General features: G+C 43.8%; 1 long non-coding RNA gene across 1 annotated transcript in view; it reads left to right on the plus strand.

Annotated features, from left to right (window-relative positions):
• Window positions 1-1,172: 1,172 nt before the first annotated feature.
• The window catches only part of LOC123521892, a 16,420-nt gene continuing 8,393 nt past the window's right edge, over window positions 1,173-9,199 (plus strand). Inside the window, exon 1 of the long non-coding RNA XR_006680236.1 lies at window positions 1,173-1,210. This is a non-coding gene — a long non-coding RNA (uncharacterized LOC123521892). The remainder of the gene's footprint in view (window positions 1,211-9,199) is intronic.

Consider the following 9,199-nt stretch of genomic DNA (forward strand, 5'->3'; position numbering starts at 1 on the left):
CCTTAGAAGCCAAGTGAAGAAATTATTCTCGGGATAGAGAGCGATCAGCTGTGCCAGCTTTTGCCACGAGGTCATGCATGCTGAGGATGGATAATGGACCATGGCCGGACACATGGAAGTCAGTGGGGACCTTGGCGAGCACCTTCAGTGCAATAGGAGAAGCAGAGGAGAGCAAAGGCTCTTATGAGAAAGCTCTTATGAGAAATTCATGTTTTTTGGTGATTGGCTTACGGAGCCATCAATTAATGACTACACCAAAAATCCAAACCCCCTGGCATCTAGTAGGTCCCAATGCAGAGCAGCCCTGTCAGGCCGAGCAGAACTGCTCCCGAGAGTTTCCGAGGCTGTACACGGTATGGGAGCAGAAAGCCTCATCTTCCTCCTAAGTTCCTGCTGAGGGGGTTCCAACTGCTGACTTGACAATTAGGAGCCCAGCGCCGAACCCACTGCACCACTGCAGCACCATCAGTCAGTTCCTTTAATCAGCCTCGCACGGGAAAAGCTCATCTGGAAGACTTCTAGAAATGTAGATTCTGGGGCTCTAACTCCCAAGTCTCTGGGGATGGGTTGCCTATCATTTTCATTTTGAGCAGACTTGCACAGGTGATGTAGAGGCCCATTACAAATTCATCATCAATGTCCTAGCCCATGCACACTGTCTTACAACTCTTAAAGCTATGGTTTGATTTAAGACATCATGTGCTTATTCCGTTGTGTATAACCCAAAAGGGGAATTTTTTCCTCTGGCGGAGACATTCCCAAATTTCCTATTAGCCCATTTTTTCCCTCGACAGATGTTTTAAAGAAAACCTGGGCCCAAATTCTCCAACCCCACGGAATGGCAGTAGGTAAACAAATCTCCCTTAAACGTTCTGAAGAACCACAAGAATTTTGGAATTCTCTGATTCTGCATATTAGCTTCCTGAGAACCCTGGAAACGGAAAGACAAAACTCATGCAGATTCAGGAGGAATTGAATATTTCTCTGGTTAGTGGAGTGTTGAGTTCACCGAGTCTTTGCACCTGGGAAGATGGAGGAAATGTTCTCGTTGGGCCGGCTTGGGGGGTGGGGGTGGTACCTTCTCTATGATCATCACAGTAAGGCTGCACTGCTCAGCACTATCTGAGAAAACTGTTGCTTTCTCCGCAGAGGCTGCTCCTACCTACGACCAGAGATGTTTCACAAAGTACAATGTGTGGGAAGAAGAGAGGTGAGAGCAACTTGAACTTAGAAAAGTCTCCCTGTGTACTGAAAAGGGTGTTCTGTGCTGATGAGCCCTCCTTTCTTTTCTGACACACTCCTTCCCAAAGCCATGGAAACTTGGGCCCCTATCCCTTCCCTCTCCAACCTCCACCCTTTCTTCCAAGAGACACTTTCACCCCCATTGACCCTTCCTTGTACCTCACACATGAAAGGCGGCACACATTTCACTGGGAGTTTTCTCTGCTTAGTCACTCTGGTTCTAGAAAGGGGGCGATGAGGGGATCTAATCCCATTAGTAAAGGCTCCATTCTTCCCTCTAATGAATGCTGCTACAGATTTTCTCCTTCATTTACTTGAGAAGCAAGAGGCCACTGACAACATTTTTCTTAGAGGTAGAACATGGCTTTATAGGAATAAACCCATAGCTACTTCTATGTGTATTTATGCTATCAGCTGTGGCCAAGACCATTTAAAACATGGAAAGGACAAACGAAAATCAGGAAAATGATGTCTTTGAGTCCAGCCAGCTGTGTATTGTGAATGTGAATATATGAATAGAAATTCTTCAAAATGATTGCTGTGGGTCAAAGCAGGAGTGTAAAGACAGAGGGCAGTGGTAGAATTCTTGATTCTCAGGGTGGGAGAGAACAGGGTTGATTCCCAGCTAATGCACCTCAGGTAGTGCCCCCACACGTGGCTCTCCTAGGAGGTTTGTGTGTTACTGTGATGCTGACCAGGTTTCAATGGAGCTTCCAGACAAAGATAGACTAGCGAGAACAGCTCGGAGGTCTACTGCTGAAAAGCAGTCAATGAAAACCCTGGGGATCACAATCGTCAGAGCCACCACCTACCATGGAAACAGCACAGGACTGGCGAGCATCTTGTCCTGCAATCCAGAGTCCCCACGAGACAGGGGCTGACTGCGTAGCCAGTAACAGCCATTATTTAGGGTCCCTGGATGGTGCACAAAGTCAACAGGTTTGGCCACTAAGAGGCGAGAGTCCAGCCAGAGGAGACTCAGAAGGAAAGCCAGCCATTGAAACATGGTCAAACACAGATATATGTTGACGCACATGGCATTGCCAGGAGTAAGAATTAACTCATCAGGCATGTGATCTATAGACAGACAAAAAGAAATACATAAATTGTTGTCGCTAGGTGTAATCACATCAACTATGACCCATAATGACCCTATGTACAACTGAATGAAAACACGGCACGGTCCAGTGCCCTCCTCGTAATTGTTCCTATGCTGAGCCCACTGATGTGGCTACTGTGTCCATCCATCTTGTTGAAGGCCTTCCTCTTGTTTGGTGCCCCTCCATGTTACCAAACATGATATCCTTCTCCAGGAACTGGTCTCTCCCAACAACATATCCAAAATATGTAATAAGACGTCTTGCCATCCTTGCCTCTAAGGGGTACCCTGGCCTTACTTCTTCCAAAAGAGATCAGTTTGTCCTTTTAGCAGTCCATGGGACTTTCAAGATTTTCCTCCAGCACACAATTGTTTATGCTTCTTCAGTCTTCCTTATTCAATGTACAACTTTCACATGCATATGAGGCAATAGAAAATAACATGGCTTGGGTCAAGCACATCTTAGTCCTCAAAGTAGCATCCCTGCTCTTCAATATTCATGTTCAGCAGATTTACCTAATTCAATATGTCTTTTGATCTCTTGATTGATGCTTCCACGAGCATTGATTATGGATCATGCAAAGCAAAATCCTTGACATCTTCAACTTTTCCTCCATTTATCATGATGGTAGCTATTGGTCCAGTTGTGAGGATTTGGGTGTTCGTCACACGCAGTCATAACCCATACTGAAGACTGCAATCCTTGATCTTCATCAGCAAGTGCTTTAAGTTCTCCTTCCTCACTTTTGGCAAGCAACACTGGTTCATCTGCACATCATAGGTTGTTAATAAGGCTTCCTCCAAGCCTGACGCCACATTCTTCTTCCCGTAAGTCAGCTTCTCTGATGATTTACTCAGCATACTGACTGAACAAGTATGGTGAGAGGATACAACCCTGATGCACACCTTTGTTGATTTTAAACCATGTAGTATTGCCTTGTTCTGTTCCCATGCTCATTGCCAATGGGTTCCTTGTTGTTCTTGTGCAAACATAGATAAATAGAATAGATAATTCCAGGAGAAACCCCGCAAGGCCAGTTCCTGGAGACACATGAGTAGTTGCCAACAAACTACCACTGTGTTCATGAAAAAAGTGGAGAGAGATGGTTGTTGGTGAGCTTATATATTACGTGTCTGTGAAGACAGATGGACAAACACTATCAAAAGTCTAAGACTGGAAGGTAAAAGATGATTGACACGACTTGTATTTGCCAAGGAGAAGAGCTTCTTCCAGGAGAAGAGAGCTGCTAGCTGAGTAGTACTTCGATCTTCTCTGCCCTCTACGAGCCCATGAGAACTAGCTGACCAGCATGCAGCAGTGACTGGTAACATCTGAAAAAGAGTCACATCTGAACAAGTGTTCATCGTTCATGAGTGTGAGCATACAGTTGCATGGGAATGCTGCACTATCTGTCATCCATTCTCTCTTCTTCCATCTGGGAGCCATTCCCTTCCTCAAGACATATATTTGGGAAAATCTTCCTGAAGGCCCATGATCTTTGACATTGATTTGATTAGCGTGGGGCGCCACAGCTGCTGATACAACTGGAAATTCGCCATATGAACAGCATGTTTACATACGTGTTGAATCAAGTGCCTCTTTAACACAAGATGCCAATCTGTGCCAAAATGATGTTATTTGGATGCTTAAAAATAAAAGACCAACAGAACCACTGGTTCCAGCCAGTGGAAATGCCTTGAGGTCTGGGATGATTTATGAGCCGGGTAATTTCTCAGTGTATTTTGATTGAATGGGGTCAGGTTAGTTTATTTTAATAATATGGGTGGTTTAAAAATGCACAAAAATTCTAACTTTTTCTCTGTTTGGGTGAGTAGATGTGTCAAATGTTTTTCCAAAAGTACTTCTTCCTCCTCCAGGATGCAGAACTGACACTAGCCAGACAGTAATTGTTGCATAATTAATGTGTAGCAGGGGGACCCAGCAATTTAGGCTCGGAATCCCTGCTCCTTAACTGCCTTGCCCTGTCATACTCCCACCACATCTCCCATCATCCTGAGAACCTCCCCGACACTTGTAAATAGCACAGTGGACACAATCTCATTTGCCTTTGAGGGCAGCTCTTAAATTACTACAAAGGAGAAAGACAGGCACTCAGCAGCTAAATATATGTATGTACATATGTGCAAACACACACATTTGCTTTCCGCCAACCTCCTTCTCAAAGCTCTGTATTACCTGTTCAGGTCCACAGCACCAGCCTTAGCATTTTGCTCCCCATCTAACACCTGCTTGCCAATTTCATTCCATTTTCAGCTACTCTTTAGCTAGTGAAGGCAGTCGTCTCAAATGATACAAAAGCACAATTCCTGTTCTGTTTGCCTCTGATCCTTTTACTCATGCTGATCACATGCCATATGCTTCCCCCTATACTGGTTTCCATCCTTTTGATAACGTCTCTAGTGTATCACCCGAGATCCAGTTTCCTTTGTTCACCGCAAACAATAGTGCAGAGTAGGGATGGGATGATATGGAATAATATCTGAAGCTGATCCTTCCTGCTGTCTGGATAGGTGTTCTTTCACTTGTGCTCCCTGAGGTGAGAGGGAGCCCCCACTTGAGCCCCTCAGGCACCAACCCTCCTTGGGGATCGCAGGTCTTTCTTTCCTATTCATTTACAGCCCCAACGGGATGGCATTCTTTTCTACCTCCTAACAGCTTTTGAATTTTTAACTCACAACTAACAGACTTGTTTCTGCTGTCTGTAATAAGCTTTATAACCTTGGGCAATTCATATAACTGCTCTAACCCTCAAGTTATTCAACTGTGAAGGAGAGAAAAGGATTCAATTGTAATGCTCCCCTCTGTGGTGGGACTGTAGTAGACTTGTCACCTTCCGTATAGGAGACTGTCTGGTTCCCAGCCAATGCACATCTCATGGTCAACCACCACCTGTCTGTCAGTGGAGGCTTGAGTGTTGCTGTGATGCTGAACAGGTTTCAGTGGAGATTGCCGATGAAAATAAACTAGGAAGAAAGGTCTGGCAATCTGTTTACCAGCTGAGCATGGGGTCCCTATGGGCCAGAATTAATGAACAACATGCTCACAGAGATGTAGCGTTTCTATTTTGTTATATATTTGTATTATATGTTTCCATCTCTATTATGCAGATTCTACTGTGCATTTTGTCTTTTGTCTCAGTCAAGGAACCCTGGTGCCATCGTGAGTTACAAGTTGGGCTAGCTTGAACCCATAGCCCTGCTCCTGGGGTGAGGTTGTCTGCTCCAGGGAAGAGGTACAACCTTGGAAACTCAAAGGGGCAGCTCTGCTCTGCCCTACAAGACCGCTGTGAGTTGGAATCAACTTGTTGGCGGTGAAACTATCATACCAGTGATGCTCGAAATTTTTAGTCTCAGCTCACCTTTATACTTAAACAAAAATTATTGAGGATCTCAAAGAGTTTTTGTTGTTTTGAGATATAGCTATAGATACTAACATGTTAGAAATTAAAATGCAGATTTAAACATAGTTACTTATTCATTAATAAAGGATTCTTGGGTTGTGATCTGCAAGGTAGGTGGTTCGAAACCATCAACAACTCCTTGGAGGGGCAGTGGAGGAGGGGGGAGGGATTGGGCTTTCTACTCCTGTAAACAGTTACAGTCTCAAAGATGGTAGTGAATTTTTTTTAATATTCATTCATAAGGTATGATAACATGTAAAATAGATGTCATTTTTTATTAAAAAACTACTTTGTTTTTCAAAACAAACATCTAGAAAGAAGTATTGTTTTATATTTAGCAAATCTTTAATAGTTTAATGGAAGACAGCTGTATTCTGATATTAGCTTCTGCATTCAATTTCACACACACACACACACACACATATATATATATTTATATATAAAATATATAAAGAAAATCTGACCTCATGTAGGTATGTAGCTGGAAAAAGGAATATTTTAACATATGATTGTAGATAATACCCTAGCCCTCAGCAAGACTTCATTTCTTAAAGGTTACTTTGCAATAAATACTGTTCATTGTTTTATTTGAAGAGAAAGGTTCACTTTGCTTATTGGCAAGAAAATGTTTACCTATAGTCAAATCAGATTAAATTGGTCTTTCAAGTAAAACTGGTGTTTTGTGCAAAAAGTATTTGGTTCAGCGTCCAACTCAAATACCCACACTTGCTGTCCCTGGAGGTAACCTTGCTATTGTGATGGCAGCGGCAGGGCTCTGTGTGCAAACCAGCTGCTGGTGAGTGGACTCTGACTCAGGATGACCCATGTGGATCAGGGAGGACTGAGCTCCACAAGCTTCTCATGATTGGCATCTTTCCAACGTACATTACCAGGTCTGATGTCTGAGGTGCCTCTGGGTAAATTTGAACTGCCAACCTTCCAGTTAGTAGCCTGAGACTTAGCTGTTGGCACCACACAGGGGCTCTGCTTTATGTGTGCTTCCCAGTTTGTGACATAGAATATTGCCAGGACTTGTGCTAAGGTTTAATGCAGTTCACCATTTTGAATGTTTCATCAAGGACATTCTTGATTTTTTTTCTTCCTCCCTGCCCCTTCTCTCTCATTCCCTCTCTTTCTTCCTTTCTAAGTGTATATGGTGGGGAAGAATATGACTAGTGGGCATAGGCTGGTGCTCCTGCATTAATTTGCACCAAGGGACCAACAGTTTGCCTCAGTATTACTTTTCCACTATCAATGCAAATGCCCGCCTAAAAAGGGGCGAATTATTTGTAAGTATGATTATGAAGATATTTTTGACATGATGGATCCCTTGACAGGGCCTTGGGGATCCCCTGGCCTTTGCACAGCATGCATCATGGAGGGATGAGACAGAAGGGAGGTGAAAGGATGCAAGAGAAGAGAGTGCTCCCTGATTTCTGACTTGCTCTGTCGATGACCACGCCTCCAAACGGGTCTCAGTCATGGCTCATGAAGCAAATCGGAGCAGATTCTAATTTGTAACGTGTGAGTGAACTGGAAGAGGAGTCAGAACAGAAAGAATCGGAGGTTGCTGACCTACTCGAAACTGTCTTCCTCTTAGAAAACAGGGGAAGTGCATGTGTGTTGTAAAGCAACCAAATCTCCTGACAGGCAGAGTCTCAAAGAACGATGCCCTGCTCTAAGACGGTGCCCAACCACCCAACTTTGGAGGTATGTTGCTCTCCATAGTCTTGAGAATAATACCGTTTCTGATATCAGACTCTTGAAAGAGTTCACTGCCTCTGCGAAGTCTCCCATTCTAGGGCTTTGATCCGTGGCCCCCACCCCCACCTCCCAGCCTGGCTATCATTCTGCTTCATCCACATTTTAAGAATTTGGGTCTGTTCCAATTTCACCTTGTTGACCATGACTGAACCAAGTTGAAGTCCTGCCGAGGACATCTGTTCTCTGTGTCCAGCCTCTGACGGGCTCCTGCTGTCCTGTCCTGGCCATGAGGGAGTGTGACCATGCCACTGGGAGCCCAGGCACTGAGCTCTTTTACTCACTCTTTGCTTAGCTTCGGTAGCGGTGCCAGGAACATGGAGGGTCAGAGTGAAAGGGGAGAGGGAGTCGAAAACTATGCTCCAGTTCCTTCAAACTGTGAGGGTTTAGTAATAAAAATACTGGTATGATTATATAAAATCTTCAAACTGCTGGATAAAGCACTCTCAAAATGAAATTAACCAGACATGCCCACTCTTCTCCTTGCGGTTTGAAAACAGTTGCCCCTTCGTGAGGCTGTATTCATGACCTTGGACGCTTTCCCTTCACACCTTGTCTTCACTGGACGGTAACAGAAGAGTTGGGGGAAACCCTTGGCTTCTGATATGCTGTCTTCAGAACCAGCGTGGAGGACAGCCTCTCCTTACCAACACCACACGCAAGAATATCTGGAAGCTTTGAACGGTTAAGTCTATCGGGTTCCCTTCCAGACTCCCGAGGACTTGTTTTATATAAATACATCACAATTGGCAATTTAGATCAAGGGTCTAAGCCTTTATTATGCTACTATAAATAAGGTAAAGACTGTGTGGTAAGCAGAAATAATTACCTGTGATAAAGGATAATTGATAGGATTAAGTACATTTGGTGATTTCTGCATCAAATATGGTGGGACAAGCATTTTCTTAAATCAAATTTTGTTTTGCTCCTGAACATTTAGAAAATCGCATGTTTCTAGAACCATAAACTTTGGAAGCTTTCTAACAGTCCAAATTGTGCATCGGTCTGATTTTAAAAATCATTTATGAAAAACAACGTTTATCAAGGGATTACTCTGTGGCAAGCATTGTTACAGACATGGTCATGGAGGGCAGACTAGGACAGACAGTGCCTGCACCCATGAAGTCTATAAGCTAGGAAAGGGAGAGGCCAAACCAAAAACAAGAAAACAAGCACGGTCGCTTGAAGCAGTGGGAATAGCAAGTATCAAGGCTCTGAGGTCAGAATATCCTTGGGGGTTTTAAGGAACAAAACAAAGGCAGCATTGTTAGCATTCACTGGGCAAGAAAGTGTATAAAATGAGGTCAGATCATGAAGAATTTTGTAATCCTTGGTTGGCCATCTGGATTAAAGGTAAAATAGGAAGCAACTAGGGGGTTAAAAATAGGGAGTAATAATAGTTTGTGAATGATCATCTGAGATACAATTACTAGCCTTTCCTCTGTGAAGTAAAGAGAGGTGAAGAAAACTGAAGGTCCTTGTGAACCACAGCCCACATGACCTGAGGACCAGAAGAACTAGATGGTGCCTGGCTCCTCCTACTCTCCACTCTGTTCAGGATCACAACAGAAACTCCTGGAAGGAGGGGAGAAGAATGTAGAAACTTCAAAATCATTAAAAGGCTTGCTGGTCTAATGGAGACTCATGGAAGTCTGAGACTATGGTTCTTAGAAAA

The sequence above is a fragment of the Echinops telfairi genome, unplaced genomic scaffold (assembly GCF_000313985.2).
Source record: "Echinops telfairi isolate 266 unplaced genomic scaffold, ASM31398v2 ScPeMD7_2;HRSCAF=8, whole genome shotgun sequence".
Lineage (NCBI taxonomy): Eukaryota > Metazoa > Chordata > Mammalia > Afrosoricida > Tenrecidae > Echinops > Echinops telfairi.